Source organism: Pseudopodoces humilis, chromosome 7 (assembly GCF_049639895.1).
Source record: "Pseudopodoces humilis isolate 2021_Gansu_Grassland_sample_001 chromosome 7, ASM4963989v1, whole genome shotgun sequence".
Classification (NCBI taxonomy): domain Eukaryota; kingdom Metazoa; phylum Chordata; class Aves; order Passeriformes; family Paridae; genus Pseudopodoces; species Pseudopodoces humilis.
The window spans coordinates 33,672,243-33,690,130 of NC_142206.1; the positions used below are offsets into that span (position 1 = coordinate 33,672,243).

The 17,888-nt window shown below is 34.4% G+C and overlaps 1 protein-coding gene across 1 annotated transcript in view; it reads left to right on the plus strand.

Annotated features, from left to right (window-relative positions):
* Positions 1-17,888, plus strand: part of DPH6 (diphthamine biosynthesis 6) — a 196,570-nt gene that overhangs the window by 156,568 nt on the left and 22,114 nt on the right. The gene's annotated exons all lie outside the window — the stretch shown is intronic.

A 17,888-nucleotide genomic window follows, 5' to 3' on the forward strand; every position in this document is an offset into this window, starting at 1 on the left:
CTGAGCTCTTCTCCCAAGTAATAAGACAAAACAAGAGGAAAGAGCCTCAAATTTCACCCAGGGAGGCTGAGTTTGAATATTAGGAGTAATTTCTTCACCAAAAGGATTATCAAGCATTGGAACAGGTTGCCTAGGGAGGTGGTAGAGTCACCACCCCTGGAGGTATTTGAAGGATGTGTAGTAGACTTGATGCTTAGGGACATGGTTTAATGGTAGACCTGGCAGTGTTAGATTTACAGCTGGACTCAATGACGTTGGAAACCTTTTACAACCCAAATAATTCTATAGTTCTAATTAAGATGCATTCATTATTTCTCTAATTACTTTTGTCCTAATCTTACATCTGATTTTGAGTAGGAGGTTGCATTGTATGATCTTGCTCTAATCTGAATTATCCTATGATTCCATGCAAGAGAAATACAGCCACCTTAAAATTCGGTATAGGGAGAATAAATCTTCTACTTAAATGCGTTTGAACAGTTGTGTATTTGGTAGCCTTTGTTTGTCACAGTCTAGAACCATGTTCAAATAATCAATTTCTGTCTTCTAGCAGGAGCTCTTCTGAAAATAAATAAGAAATATTAATGTTTTAAAATAAGGCATGGTATCCTCTGGAATAGAGATTGTCCAGTTTTGAACATAGGCTGATTTCTAACTTACTTAAATAGAACTTGCTATCCAAACAAATTTGTTGGGTTTTCCCCCAATGTTTATTTTTCCAGAATCTCAAGTAAAGAGAACACAGAGCAATAAATGTAATATTACAACTGCAATTTATTTCTTATGTTGTAGATCTGCATTTTGGGCTATGCTCTATTTGGGACAATTAACATTATCCAAGAGCACAAAAGCTTATTTTATCTGTCAGACCTACAAAACTGGTAGACCATACTTGTATTGAAATCAGTAAGAACTTTATTATCAAGAAGAAACAAAATCAGATCCTTAGTCTATATTTATCTCAAACATGCATGCACTTTAAAAATCCTTGCAGACCACAACTGATCCATATTAATTAGCTGACATAAATGTTAGCCCTCAAATATTCTACTGTCCTATTTTTTTTCTTAACCTGCAGCAGTTTTTGAAGAAAATTCAACTTGACATTGTTTAATAGATTTAAAGTACAGGAATTGAAAGCTATAAAAATGTGGCATAGAATAAGCATATTTAATCCAGGAAGCAAGGAATGAACATATAGTCTGACAGAATGTTGTTGTTTTTACTACATCTTGTTTAAGAGCTAAAAAGAAACCTGATAAAACATGTTTCTGGCATGGGATTAACATTACTGTTTCGCCTCCTTTCTCTCTGATATTTCTCAGGCCATAGAATAATTACTTCCAAACAAATTTCATTTGCTTTATAAAATATATTTCTCAGTATAATGTATTAATTGCATGCATAAAAATTGGATTCAGTTCCATTCACTATCAATAGCATAGACATAGAAAGATTTGTGTGATTGTCATATATTCATTCTTGTTGTGTTCAGATCTCTACACTGTCATAATAATTCCTGTCATTATACCAATTTTATCATTATCCCCACTGGTAAGAAATACATGCTTGCAAATCTGTAGACTATATAGAATACATTAAATTTACAAGGAGCACTAATTCACTGATGAAGAATTTTAAAATAAAATGTTTCTTCTTAGGAAATATTTCTAGAAAGTTCATGCAATGGAAGAATAAGTGTAATATATATTCAAAAATAATTTCTCAAAATAAAATGGCTGTTGTTGAAGTGTGTCTGCTGATAGCTTCTATCTGATAGAAAACTGTTTATATAGATACATTATATACATAGTATATCTAACGTATATAATATATACACATCCACACACTTTTTCTGGTTCAAAATCAGAGGTCTAATTATTAATATATTGTTAAGACACAGGACACATTCAAATGTACTGGTAATATATGTTCTTGGAGCTTTGTAAGACATGCAGTCTCCGGTGAAGCATCATCAGCTTCCAAAATGATGCAGCATATTAGTGAGTGATGTCTTGACTGTCTTTTGCACTAGTAGCATAATTTTGCTTCTCAAGATTTAAAATATACTCACATATGTATATTAACTCTCAGTTAAAAAAGTGTTGTATGAGGTGTCCAATTTGTTTCCATTAATTCCAGTATCTCATTGACAGTGTCCATAAGCAAGATGACATAGTCTGTGTTTTACCTTCTCTGTTATTATTGGCAGTCTTTAATTTTGACAGGCTGGACTACTGACACTGTATGTGTCCTTTAGTGTGTTTCCCAGTTTTAATATGCCAGAGATGGTATCAGGTCTTTCTTTTGAATCCCAAGATACTTTTACCTTTCTATAAGACCATATCAAGGTGTTAGAGATTGTTAAATTCTGATAACAATTGCTCCATCCTTTTTCCCATCCAGCTTCTTCAGTTTATTCCTGTTCCTTCAATAGCTCCTCCCAGTTTATTCCTGTTTTCCTCTTGAGCCAGTCCTGTTCTAGAATGCATGTATCTGAATGGGGCAGATCCCAAGAGGGAACAGTACTGGTTTCCACAGTAGCAGTGTCTTGTCGGCTCTGAGCATGGCCAAAACTTGCTCATGCCTTTCTCTGCAGACTTGTCCTAAGATATTTTGTGTATTTAGATGTCTCAGTGGTGATTTCTTCTACCTCCAAAAGTTACTTTCTGTTGCAGAGTAGGTCTAGGTGGGTAACAGAATTTACTATGCTACTGCCTTTCAAACACAGAATACCACTTCACTGGGACAGAGGATAAAGCAGAAAAGTACTGATCTTCATTTGTAAATCTGCAGGCCTAATATGCAGACTTTTAAAAAATTTGGTTTCCTGCATGTAGCTGCCAGAAAGCAAATTATATTGAGAGACCAATTTTTCAATTGCCATTTATTAATTCAGCTCATGTAGTAGAGATTGCTAACCATCTGTATGAGGGTCCATTAGTGGCACGTTTGATCTCTGACTTGTGTTAATCCCACAAGTAGATCTGTCCTTTTGGGTCTTCATCTGCCAAAAGATACATTTTCTGCTGAAGAAAAATAATACTAATAATGTAGCAGGGAATAATAGACACTTGTCTTCAAATATTTTTAACGTGAAACACATAAGACATGTATCTGTACTAGAAAAGGATAGAAATTATGATACTCAGAAATCAAGAAAGATGGTTAAGGAGATGATTGTTCCAGGTTAGTGGATTTCAGAAGGCCTTCCATCATGTCATAAGATTAGTAGTCTTGCATAACTCTTGAATTGAAATGTATTGTCTCCTCTAGCAAAACCACAGAAAAGGAATAAAGGTAGCATTAGAACTTAAAATCGTTGAAGCGAAAGGAGAAAATACTGCCACAGGCCTTCTCAAATGAGCCTCTGATTAGATAATACAGGGGGTTTTGGTATAAAGAAGTTGTCATTTCTTTAAAATTGTCCAAATAAATATTGGAAGTGTCTTGTTACCTGACATGGTAAGATGAGAACCAGGAATATATCTACTCGGCATATTGTAACAGGTTATTGGAAATTATTACAGCCGGTGTTACGGATGTCAAAAGAAGCTAAAGGTTTGTAATGCAAATTGGAGACAGATAGCTTTCTGTCATCCTAAGACCAGATGTGAAGTTTTATTGAACAAAGTGTAGTACTGATGGTGAACTTCTCAGAGGCAATCCCTCATAACATGCGAGAGCATTATGGGCACCGTGCTGAGACCACAGAACGTATTAGAAGTAGGAGGATTAGATTAAGCTGACATATATACTTAGTAAGATGCTGTTAAGCCTTTAGAAGTCTTTAACATAAATTTGACTATTTCTTTCTTATTCTAATTCAAATATGCATTAATATAAATGTGTCAGGATGATTTGCTATACCATACAGTTGACTAGATAATACTTCCGTATAGGAATGATGAATGTTTATAAGTCATCACATTATGATTTAACAAGCCTTGTTCACAAGATGTATGCAAAATATTTTTGAATATTTGTTTGGGAATAGAGAAGGTCCTGAATTCACCAGACACCATATTACACAATTCCTTTTTAATACAAAATTAAAAATGGACTGGGAATATAAAAAGGCAAAGGAAAACAGGACTAGACTTTCTCGTAGGAACATTAAAATGAATATATAATTAGTTTTTAAAGTGGCTCTGCTCTGTAAATGTGTAGGTCTAAAAAGCCCTTAATACTTATAGATTTTTTGAGTTTCAATGACACTATATATGTTTTTTAAAAAACTCTAATATGGGCTAAGTATAATTCAACTCAACTGTAAAAAATCTTACTTGTAATGGGACTTTTTCTTCTGTTGCAAGAGAAGCCCTGGTGGTTAGGCACTCATTTAGAGGTCTTGCAATGACAGAGTAACATCCTGACACATGTACAGCATGCAGCTTTGAAACTAAAGATTTTCCATCTGGTAAGATTTAAAGTATTCTATTTGATAAAACATGGCATTATCAACACATTTTCCAGATGTTTTCCAAAACACAGTTTCCAGTACAGAGAGAATGCATTATGTATTGTAAATCTGAGAGAGGAGGAAGAAGAACAATTGAAGATACCAAGATGCATTTTTACAATAATGAGTGTCTGTGTTCATTGAAGTTTAATATTTTTGGTTACCAATGTACTTTCAATTTGCACTGGAAATTTATTTCAGCTTAACTTTTTTGACGGATATGCCATTATACAATGGGAAAAAATTCCCCATGGGAACAACTGGAATCTCAACCTTCACTCATTTGTATGTAGGTCTAGGCATTCTCATGAGTAATTGATATTTACTTAGCAGTTGTGGAGAGCTACTCACGTGAGTAGAAACTAAACAGTCATTAAGAACTCTATTGAGTAACAATGAAGCAGGTAAACAAATCCTTTTAAAATCAAATTACAGTCACTAGCTCAAGCTTTGCAGGCACTAACTAAAGTGAAGTATTTGTTGTGACTCATATATATAATTTGGCTGAACAAAAATATTTCTAAATGTCATGATACTGTCTGAAATAGGCTGTAAAACTTAAGCTTGGTTTTCTACTAAATTCTATTAACTTATTCTCCGTTTAAAAAGTGAGAAGAATTGTGAACCAGAAAGGGGAAAATTTAAATTTTCATTTCCCGGGTTTCCTGTTAAGAAAATATAATTGCCAGGTATAATTTTTCAAGCAGAAAAAAAAAGAAAAAAAGGAAAAAATGTTATATTAGTCCTTTGGGAACTTAATCAGCTTATAATATACAGAAGCAATTAGAAAATAGTGATTCATGGGTATGTTTGAAATGATGTGTTTGAAATTACATTTTAAAAGTATAAAAGTAACTAAAATTGGTCTTGAGCCACAGAGGTGGAGATCTTGCTATTACTACCCAAACTATCCAGTCCAGAGAACTGATTTATTAAATAGCTGCTAAAATGCTGAAATCTTAAACTTTTTCTATTTTTTTCAATGTTGTGCTGGTGTTGTAGATGCTGCAAGTCAATGTACTTGTATTTGTAGCAGAATATCTCATGTGAAACTATGGGAAAGGATTTTTTTTGTTTGCTATCCAAGACATGGGGAAATTGTTTTAATAGTAATGCTGTCTCTCACTGAATTTTGATAGGGAAGTGATTTATGCCTATGAGGCAGCTTAAAGTATATTAGATCCTGCTTAAGGCCTTCTGTTCTTTAGGTTGGGAAATTTATTTTTTAAGTGCACAGATACTAGATTGAGAAGAATTCAGCCCCTCAGTGCCAAGGTCAGGGACCAGAGCCAGAACTCACTTTTGTTCAGAGTAGACTACTTGTGATTTCTAAAGGTTATAAATTGCACAGTTGTATAAACTGTGTATAAACATAAAAAAAGCTTTAAATGGAAATAAATTCTTTAACTCTTTGACCCAAGACTGATTTAAAATATACCCCTTATATCCTTGATACAGAACACTAGCAATATATTGGTAAGGTTGTTTTAAAGATACGGTGTACAACTTCATGTGTCTTTCAGAATTTCTGCCACTAAAATCTAAGATACATTTATGGGTTACTCTATCCATCTACTTTTTCACATTCCTTTGAAGTGCTCCTGACTCATTTGACTAGAGTTCAGTATCTTTTCTAAAATAATTCATTCACTAAAGAAACTATTTGTATAGACTTTAATTTTCCTGTTGAAGATTTGCATTTTTCCTACAGCTGACCTGTAGGACAGAATGGACCTGTCAGAGAACATACCTTTTGTTGGAAAAGCTGTAGGTTATAAAGGAGAATTTCCAAAATGATCTAACACGTTGAAAACAGATTTGCTTTCCTCACAAATGCAGTTTAGAAGGTGCTAGACACCAGTGAAAAAGGCAGTGGTTTTGCCACGATAACATAGTTCATATGTTAACTCCATAAAGACTGGAAGTTGTTGAATTTATTACACAGCATGGTATAAAATCAAAATCTTAAGAGAACAGATGTAAAGAAACTTATGGAATGAGAACTCAGTCTATTCTGTAATGAGAAGGGGTAATTTGATAATTAGCTCTACAAGGAATCAGAACAAATTAATACCCTTCTAGAAAAACGGTATTTTCTAGACAGGTCTAAGTGTACATGGTCTGTCCATAATGCATAAATGTCTGTAAAACTGGATAAAACTGCATAAAATGCATAAAGTACAAACATTTCACTACAACAACAAAATTAATTTTGAGAAACTTTGTTTAGTGCTTTGTTGACAAAGAACAGCTATAAAAGCATGACATCAGCCATACAACCATTGCCAAATTTGTATCACCTGGTTTACTAGGTGAGGAATCTATAACTTGTCTAGCTATCCAGAAACCATTTTAACAAACTCACTTTTTAAGGACACATCACAGATCACAGATTACAGTTTACAATTACATAGGAAGTTTTTCCCTGGGACCGTTTCAACATGCCAACATTTTCATACCAATTCTAAGATTCTGAATCTATAAACATTTAAAGAACTTTGATTTCTAAAGAACTTTTCATCATTTGTGTAGATCCATCTGTATTACTTTTTATTTACAAGTGAAGAACAAAAAACTAAGATGGTGTTTGGATGAGTGAATTACATCTGGCTTAGGAAGTCCACTAAGCTTAAAACAAATGTAGGCTGAAAATGAACTGGGCATAATATCATAGCTGAATCCCTTGTTATTATTTATTCTAGATATTTATTTAGGACCATTTATTGAAACAGAATACTGCAATAGATAGACCTTTAGCATGACTAGCTTGTCTTCTGTATTTTGTCTTCCTTAGGATCAAAATACTTGCTCTTCATCTAGCAAACCTAAAAAATAGATTTATGAAAGAAATTACTGAATTTTGCAAGGAAGAACTGTGTACAGTTACATTTCCAACCAGTTGGCTGGCTGACCTTTGTCAGTCATTCTGTCACATAACCTCTGCACTGAGAAGTATCACAACTGCTCAGAGCAGTAATTGTCAACTGTGGACACCACTGATGGTGCCTATCAGGTTCTGTCAGATGCCTGACTGTCAAAAGACAAGCTGGGCTTTCTTCGTTGGAACTTTTCCTTGAGATAAGTAACTGCTGAAAATCTAACTTTTAAGAGTTCTATTAAGTATAGCAGTTAAATGGGTAGTACCTAAAGTTCTTTTGTAAAGTGTCCCAGTGTCCGCCCTGTTGAAATCCTATGTTCTGCAAGCAGTAGCATGTGATCTCTTCTTTCTCCAGATATATATGTTCAGTATATCTGGTATCAAATGCAGCTGTTAGGAGTCTGTCAACAATGCATCTGAGCAGTCTCTGAGGTTATTCAAAAAGTTTGGCCATTTGTTTGGAGACAGACATGACTTTTTTGTTATCTAATGACATGGAATAATTGTTTACAAAGTTGTGAAGCTAAAAAAGAAATTGAAATAATATTCTGAGTAAAACCTCAAATGCAGGCAGAAACATAACAGTATGAGAAGATGGTGCTGCAGGCAGAGCTTAATTTAGTAGCCTGGATATTGGTGTTTGTCCATTTGGGTAATGGAAGCCAAAGAAGCTACTTTCTTGAAGTCCAGAGACAGCATGGACACAAGGATTATTTATTGATCAGAGTGAAAAATGATGAGATGCCTTTGTACACCATTGTCCAGTTGTTTCCCCTGCTGTTGGTCCTTCTCCATAGTCTGACATGTTTCTTTTCAACACAGAGAGGAGGCCTGAAGCCAGAAGGAAGAGAAAGGAAGGCCTGTTTGTACTCCACAGGGATGGTTAAAGCAAAAAAGTCTCCTATGTGTACTGCCTCTGGTGCATACTCAAAGTTGGACTGTGCAGCCAAACCTGGCATCCTCAGTACTCAGCTTACTGCTTTCATTGTTATTACTCAATACACACCTACTCTTGGATTTTTTTATGCAAACTAAAAGATACATATGCTTTCTTGCTCATGTTTTGTTTCTTGGTTTGGTTGGTTGGGGTTTTTTTCAAGGCTGCTAAAATGTGGATCTTGATTTTTACTATTATCATTATCATTATCATTATTATTATCATTATCATTATTGTTATATTGCAGTCTTTTAAATTCTGAAAAAGTTGTGATGGGAAAATGGTCTGAAGGATCCCACTTCATAATTACTGTCTAAATTTTAAAAGTTTCTCAAATCAGATTTATGTTTAAGATATTTTCAGCATGCATTTGTAAAGGACAGTTTCTTTGTTTTTGAAAATCCTCTCAAAGTTATACTCTGAGGCAGAAGCAAATATATAAAAACTATGCTTAAAATCCATAAAAATAATGTAATTTTGTTCAATTACTTTACTGCCCACAAACTGGGCTTGGGGTTTCATTTGACTTCTCTGGTATCATGGTTCCATTTAACCTTGTAAAAGCAGAGAGGTTGTTGTCTTGTTTTTGCCATCTGCACTGTAACTTACAATCCAAGAACACAGCTGTAACTAACCATCAAAAGAAAGTATTTTGCCATTGTCACATCTCATGCAATTAAACTTTGCATAGTAGATGTAGTTGTGCTCCCAATAGCCTATTCTTTCTTAAATTTCTGATAAATTTAGGTTTAAAATGACAAAAAGTTATTATGTATTAGTGAGTAATTTCAATCCTTTTTAAAACAAGGAATGAAAAATCTGCATTTTTTTAAACTTGCTTTGGACTTTGCTCAGCCTTTACAAGTAATGCATCATATCAGCTGGGTTAAAATCCAATTAGTAGCTCTAATTCATTGACACTGAAAGCACATTTATAATACAGTCCCTTTAATCATGTCTCTTCTACCTGCACTGTTAAATTTGAAGCATCAACATCGGGAAGAGGTAATTTTTTCCATTGTGGCAAGCTAGTACGTTTCTTCTCTTTCTACATTACTTCTGAATGGGAAGAGTGTAGCCAGCAGACAGAGGGCTATCAGCTGGCATACCTGAAATACTAAGGTAGGATAATCACAGAAGGAGATCACCAAGCTGGAGAAAGTCCAAAGGAGAGCCACTGAAGTAAAAGGTCATGTGAATGGCACATAGAACAGAGGAAAAGGGACTGAAGTAACTGGCTTAGTTCCACCTAGGGAAGAAGGTTCCACATATGGAGGAAGCAAATTTCAGTCTTCCCTTACCTTAATAGGCATTGCAGAGAAGAGGACTTTTTCACAGACAAACTACACCAGTATAAGGAGCAACAGTTACAAGTTGCAGCAGGAGATATTCCAGTTGGACACAAGCACTGAATTTTTCTCCACAAGAGTGAAACCCACAGGCTGTGACAGTTCCACCTTGGAGATCCTGAAAACCTGGCAGAACAATATCCTTAGAAAACTGGTCAAATGTCTAAAGTTACTCTTGCTCTGATCATCAGGGAGATTGGGCTATATCATTTTCAGAGAACCTTACACCCCAAAGTTAGTCTGTGATTCTCAAAATTATTCTATGACTATATATTATTGTTAAATTACAATGAATTGGCCAAAAATAGTGGCATTTAGTTGCAGATTCAGAAAGAAGAAAACTTGTTTCTTTCTGTCTGTCATTAATACCCCACACTCTTACAAATGATTGCTCTCACTACCTAGTTGAATAATAATTACTAAAACCAGCATGCAGGTTTTTCCTATCGGAGCATATCTTTGAAAGAGAAATGTTTCTTTAGAAATGTCTGGACTCTGGTTTTGGTGGGGGTTCTTTTTGACTCATTTCTCTATGGTCTGCACGTTTGTGCTTTCTTTTTTCCATCTCTTTAACAGAACTTGCACACATTCAGAATTAGAATTGTTATTGGGCTGTTATATAGCTAGTGTATTTCTTATGAGAGTCTAAAGCCGGTGTGCTTCCAAAGCCTAATTAATTTGATAATGATTGAGATAACTGAGTATGAGGAATCCTGTTATGAACTTCAATATTTACATCAACAGTAATGTCATATCTTCTACAGGAAGAAACTTTAGTTTCCTCATTTAAGCGTATTGGTTGTATCATTTCATATGAGGGCTAGATACTAATTTGACTGGAGTTTAGTAGGTTTTCTAAAATAATTTTAAAATAATCTGCAAGATAAAATTTTTAAACTATTTATCTTTAAACTTTATCAATTTAAAGATAAATTTTAAACTGAGAACTTCAAAACTTTGGTCAAAACATTTGTTTATTAGGACACAAAGACTTTAGGAATTTTGAAAATCAAAGTTTATTCTCTTCACCTAATAGTAATATTGCTGGAAGAAAAAAAAGTATTTTGAAGCTATTGTTTCTGGCATTTACGGAGTCCTGGCTTGTTTTAATCATTCTGCCAGGAATATAAGAGTTAGAATTCCAGATAATTGGGTGAAATTAGGTGTAAGAAAAATAAGAGTATCTCACCTCTTTTATTCTTAAATATATCACAGCTATATCACATCCATTTACTGATGCTATGGATGTAAATTTGTTTGAGATGTATGAACAAGTTCCTGTTTGTGACACAGAAGAATTGACTTTGTAACTTCACACAGGATAGCAGAATTATAGGGATTTATTTTCATAAAGTTCCTGGCCTAAGTTGCAGATGCTTAGCACCTCTCAAAATGAGCTTCCCTTTAGAAACAGTGCAATAGTGAGAACAGTTCAGTAGGGCTCTGAAGAAGAATAGTTTATTGAAGTGCATGTCTTGCTCCAGAAAGGAGACTGAGATCAAATCTGTTTTGAGATTGCGCTTCTAATGGCCATAACTTCATCATTTTAAAATAGTCCAGAGATCTTGTCATTTCCAAGCTTTTATGAAGAGAACAAATAGAAACCAGTCTAAGGCATTTTCTAAAGTTATATACATGAAGATAAATATATTTGAATTTAAATTCAGCTGATTACTCCTTTTTTTTTTTCTGTGCATTAACTACATAGAATGTGCTTTGAATTCTTTTGTATTATATCATGTAACATAACTTACCTGCTGTGAGTTAATCAAGTATTTGGGTCACCCAAACTATAATAGCAACAGAAATAATAAGGATTTCTATCTTTAGATGAGGCTTTTTAAATTTTTGTTTTCATATTATTTTCTCTTCTTGTGATTGTTTTTATCTGTGATAGCGTGCAAAGCACCTAAACTTTTGATCCTTTAAAAATATGGAAACAGAAACCTCAGCTGTTTAACAGTGCTTTCATTAAAAGCGTTGCTTGTCATTTTGGCTTGTTTCAGAATACTTTATGCAGGAGTTTGGCAAACTCATAAAGCATGTTAAAATTTCATTTTGATAGGAACTATGCTGCATAATACTTCAGCACAGAAATGAATGCTTATTCTGTAATAAGTTTAGCATAGAATGCATCTCAGAAAATGTCTTTGGCAAGTATGGATTGAAAGGAGCACTTTGGCATCAGGCTTAAAATATTCTTTTGCTTTTTTTCATGGGTTTTGCATTTTACTGTTTGTGGATATACTGGAGAGAGGCTGAAAAGCTTTTCAGGAGTTCTCGTCACTTAAAGCATACTCATCCACAGTCAATTATAATAACAAAACTTATAAGTTCCAAGGTGCATTCATGTCATACTATAATAGATCTGCTCCAAGAGATGGTATATTTTTAGCTCTGAGCTGGCTAGGAACTTCAATTGATTATTTTAATCATTGTGAGTCACATTTCCAAAATATCCAGTCGTGCCTCCCACATTATCATTTAGGAGAAAAAACAAACAGTACACTTTTTGCAAGACACTAAGACTTACATATGATTGCTCAAACATGGAAGATTGTTTTCTTATTCTGGCACACAAAGGAAACCTGTCCAAGAGCTGATGGAAAAGCATCACACAGCAGCCAGAAGAAGCCATGGAATTAGAGGCAAGACCTTGGCCCATTTATACCAGAATAATTTGAGTGAGAGACTGCAGTTTCTAGTTCATCCAAAGGATGGTCCCTGCTCTGATATGTAATTTTTCAAGACAGATTAAACAAGCTCAAGCTTGTTTTCAGAATCCGAGCTATTAAAATCAAGTCAAATGTCATTAGCTAACGTTCTTTCGGGTTTTCGGTGGCATGAAATCCAAACCTATTGAAATTAACAGAAATTATGTCACTGACGTCACTGGGAAAAAACTCAAGCACAGCTGACCCAGTTCAAAGGCACAGTTTAATGCTTCACTTTCAACAGGGATGATAGAAAATGTGAGGCTTCATCTTGAAGTACTCCACTTGCTTGCTTGATCTTTTATGCTCTTCCATTTTGGCCTCCTGGTTTTGTCCTTCCTTTTAACTTGCATTCATCCCTTATTATGAAGCACATAAATCATGTCTAAGCCTTGAGTCATGAAATACAAGAGTAAAACTTGAAGGCAGGCACAGTGAGCCAAAAATCAAGAGGCAGCAGTCTATAGTTTCTTGATCCATAAAAAGGAGATGTGACTGACACAAACCAGAGTAAAGCAAGCAGGATTATAAAGCCAAAGCTTCTGTTTTAAAAATGTATTATTCTTTGCTGAAAATACGGTTGGTAGCCAGAAGTAGTAAGTAAAAACATATGTACAGAAATTCACAGCTTGGATTCTACTGGGTGTTATTTTTATCAGGAGCCACTAATATGTTTCTTTGTCCCCACTGCAGAAGGAAAACAGTGGCAATGAAACAAAAGAAACTTGATAGACCACACATAGTCCACACAGGGCATGGATGATGCAACCACCCTGTTGGTTGTTGTCAATATTTGAAAAAATAACAGGTTTTGTATTAAAAAAATGAATAGAGAGACTGGAAAACAGAAAAATTCTTTTGAGGCTCCTGATACTGTGAAGTAGTGATGTGTCCCCTGAGAAGTGCTGAGTGCTGTTTAGTGCCATTGGAATCTTCATGGAGACAGCTGGCCTCCATTTAGGGTAGAGATAGAGTCAGTGGTCAGAGCAGCACAGCTTTGATTCAGAAGAGAATCTCAGCTTTGTATTGGTATCAGGATTCCTAAGCAAACTGGAACTTTATTCTGAAGCATTATTCAAGTCAGTGAGTATGATGGACCAGAGCTTCAAAGGCAATTTTTGACAAAGTCAAAAATTTGGGTTTGATCTGTTTAGACATTATAAAAAGTGTCACATCTCATTATACAACACAGTTACTTCATTTTTAATTTGTAATAATGAGGGGTTTTTTCAGTTAAAGAGAATGCCTCAGTGCCATATGCAATGCTCACTGTCATTGACTGAGTAGGCTTAGGTTGTTGTCCCCTCTGTCACTGACCTTGAGCAGTTTGTCCATGACTTCAGTACATGTTTGTGCAAGATCAAGAGATTCCATAAACAACTTGTGGCCTCCTAACTATATTATGTTTAAGCACCAAGAACATTTCATGAATTCAAATGATCTTTCATTTATTCATGTTTTAAGGATGGTGTTCTGTCTTTCCATTTATAAAAGCTGTCCTACCCTGGGCTTGGTATATATTTATTCAGGGCTTTGTCCTGCATAGAATACCCTTCTTTCATGTTGATTCCTTGCTATCATAACAGACATTTTAAAATTTAGCAAAATAAGGGGGGAGGAAAGAAATGCAATACTTTCTCCTGGGTTCTTGTTGATGCATCAACTTTTAGTTGGAAAACATGAAAGTAGCCTCTGTACATTGACTTCATGGTACACAAATTTGACCAATAGCAGTGATAATTTAGCTTTTTACTGTGTATAAAATCAACTGAGAAACACTATTATTACTTGTACAGTTCCTACAGTAAACCACGTGTTATCAATTAAGAACAGCAAGATGGTATGATTAGAAAAACTTAGCTTTAGGTACTGCAAACCACTCGAAATTAATGTGGTTTGTAATGTAAACCCAAATGATTTCTCTAGGACACAAAAGAGCCATGAATTACTATTGCATACTTTTCAGAAAGCCTTTCAGAATAAAAAAAGGAAATTGAACACTTAAGAAAGTATTTTGGAGCTGTAGGAAATACCATTATCCTTTATTAGATTATACTGGCATCAACAGGGAAAAAGCTTTAAAAGAACGGGCCAACAACAACAGTAACATGTATAGCATTATAAATTCCTTATGTGTGTGTGCATGTCCCATGTAAATTAACTACTTTGAAATAGTATTTATTTTTAAGATATATAAATTAATGTGTTATAGAAAATTGCACTAGTAAATGTACCACCAGTTCAATACATATGCATGTACCTAACCTACTCATATAAATGTTTATCTGCTTTTCTGAACTGCAGCTTATTTTAAATTATCTTGGTAAAGGTGGTGCCATAAAAGGACTGGGAAACAATAAAAATCCTTTAATGAATTTTATCAGGCCTGAAGAACTAAGTATTAAATAATCAGAGGACTGCAATAACTACATTAAATCAGAAGTGAGGATCAGGAAATAAAATTAAATTTAAAAATTTTTCATTGTCCACACAAATACAATTTTTATATAGAAATATATATATAATCTATATGTAATATATATATAATTTATATAGAAATATATTCCATGCAATTGAAATATTTTGGGTAATTAATTATTATCAAAATGATCAGCTTCTATGCCACAGTAATATGCATAAAATATTCTTCTATTTTTGTTTAGAAACATTGGGGGAGGGGGGGATTTCTGTGCTGCTAATGTCTCTACAATACATTTTTTTTAAACCTAGTGAATGCTGACATTCAGTTGCCAGGATTGATGCAGAGATAAGATTATCCATCTAGGTTGATAAGAGTAGATGCTTAGGAGAAACTTGATTTAGACTGTACCATTTTCTTCCTTTCAAGAACCTAAGATAACTTATGACAAATTCTTCACTGTCAATAATCCAGTATTTTTAATGCACAACTTCTCATCTACATTTAGGTTCATTGTGACACTACAGTAAAATAACATTTATATTACTAAAATGTAAGACTTTAAGATATGGCTATTACAAAAGCTTAAATATTATTTAAAGGACTTACTTGTAATTACTGATAGAAATTTAATTTTTAATAACACTACTGGAAAAAATATGTGAAGACAGTTATTTTTAAAGATACCAAAATTATTATAATATTTCATGTTGTTATCATTATATGAGTCACTTTGACTTTCCCAGCTTGGAATATTAGACTAGACATGAAGGGGTAGGAACAGTCTCAGAAGTTAAAGGAACTATATATTCACATATATATGTATGTATATGCACATGAATATCCTCTTACTCTCTAATCTCTTCCAAGAAAAGTTTCCCCTTGTCCATCATCTGATCCTAATATCATCTTAGAGAAGCTATTTTGAAGTACAGACTTATTTTCCTTCATGTTGTTTTAACTATGGTTTTATGTAGGTAAATATGTGTCCTTTGTGGTTACATTTAGCTTAAGTAGTAAGCTTCTATTTTTACCTTTGTCTTGCTTAATATTTTCTGGGTTTTTCATGTCTTCATTTTTTGCCTAAGCAGCCTGCAGTCACTTTCTTCCTGATGTTTTAAGGAATTTCAGGTATTTTCTTCTGAGCTAGGATTCAGGCTCAGTGTTTTTAGAGACCATTTTAAGTTTCTAGTATTAGTAAGTGTATCTAAAAAATGTCGTACTTCAGTTTTCATCCAAAATGAAACTTGCATCTGATTGCAACTCTTCAAACTCATTTTGGCTTCTTCTAAGTTTTCGGAGTGCTGCACTGGAAGTGTTCTGTCTTTTCATAAAGTGGGAAGAGCATGGCAATAGCTGCTCAGGGGTCTCCAAACTCATTTTTCAATGTACCAGTTAGAGAGACCATACCAAGACGGAGAAAGCAAATTTTACCCTTATACTGCTGATACTGTGCTTCACAGACCATATCGCATCTATTATTCTGCCATCTGTTACCTCACAGGAAACTAATGGGAGATGCATAATTTTTCTTGCAAAGGCTAAATTATATAGGAGCTAAACAACTCTACTTGATTTTCATATAGTTGCAATTTAAATCGCAATACAGGAAATTGGGGACGAGTACATTTTGCATCTTGAATCATCAGATTCAACACTGGAGCTCTTGATACAGTTTTCAGGGAACAACCCTTCTGCCAAATGTTCACCTTCACAGAAGAACCAGATTCACAGACACACTATAATTCTTAGCAAGTACTTTGTAAAACAACTGCTGGTGTTCCTGCAGCAGTACTTGTTAGTTTTACTAGTTGTATTAAATTTGCAAAGTGACAATTCCGTGTTAGCTCATTTGATAAATAGCCTTTGGCCAGATATGAATCTTTTATCTCCTCCTAAAGAATAAACATTCCTGCATGTTTGGAATTAATTGCATTAACTTCATTAATCTGTTTCATGATCTTAAAGCTCCTACGGGTGTTTTAATCTGCTGTCTGAGGTGACTTTCTTGAGCATCCCCAAGCTTCATCCTGCAGTTGTGAACTGGGGTTGACTAGTTCACTAGGTTGACTTAAAGCTGTTTGACTGTGATTGTTGTTGCTTGTCTTCTTTATGGATCACAGAGTTTATGTTAGATAAAATTCCTAAAAAGTCAAGTAATGAAAGAAATAGAATTCATCTAAAATTTTCTAAAACGTTTTATTGTCCCTAAAAGCATAATCATGACCTTCTATTGAAGTGGATAGAATTTGTAGCCCCCAGGAACCTTTCACACAGATTTCATTGCAAGATTGAAGCTAAAATGAAAGGCCAGATAGCTCACAGCCATTCTGCAGGCTGTGGACAGAAAAATTATAAGTACCGGAGTAAGTTCAGACTGTTTGCAATTAAAGAAAAACTGTCAACATTCTCAGTATTCCATCCATGCAGAGCTTGTTGAAAATTCATTAAATTCACCAGCATTAGTGCCATTTCCAGGGGAATATACAGCTTACTGTAGCAAAGAATTATCTGGAAGCAGTGATTCCACTGTTCTGACTTATTTCTAATAAACACATTAATTGTATTGTGGATTTCCAATTTTATTCCTCAGCTGTTTCTTTAGTAGTCATGTATTTACATACAAATGTTTTTACTACATGCCACTTTTACCAACCTGTAAGCTATTTTTTCTTTCTTACATATTCTCACTAAGAAACAAAAGGTTCTAAAATTCCCAGTTATGTTTTTCATCTTGTGCCTTCAGAGGTATCACACTGGTGTCTTGTTGGAATTTTGTAAGCAGCAGTTTTAGTGATGAAAAATAAAAAATATTCCTAGCTGCAGTACTTCTTATGTTTTGATCTCAGGAGACCTTAGAAAGGAGTTTAGTTTCATCACCTGAATTTTACTGAGAAGTAACCTGGAGACAGGAGAAGGAGGTAATGACTTATTCACGTTTTCTCAGTAAGCCTGTGACAGAAATTGAACTTTTGTCTCCTGAATTCTAGCCAAATATTTTCTCAAGCCTACTCTCCTTCTGCACAGGAGCACAGATTCCAAAATGTCAAAAGACATAAAAAGCAGACAATGTAAACAGGTGCAAATGAACACACAATTCATAAAATCCTGGCTCCACATAAGTTGGTG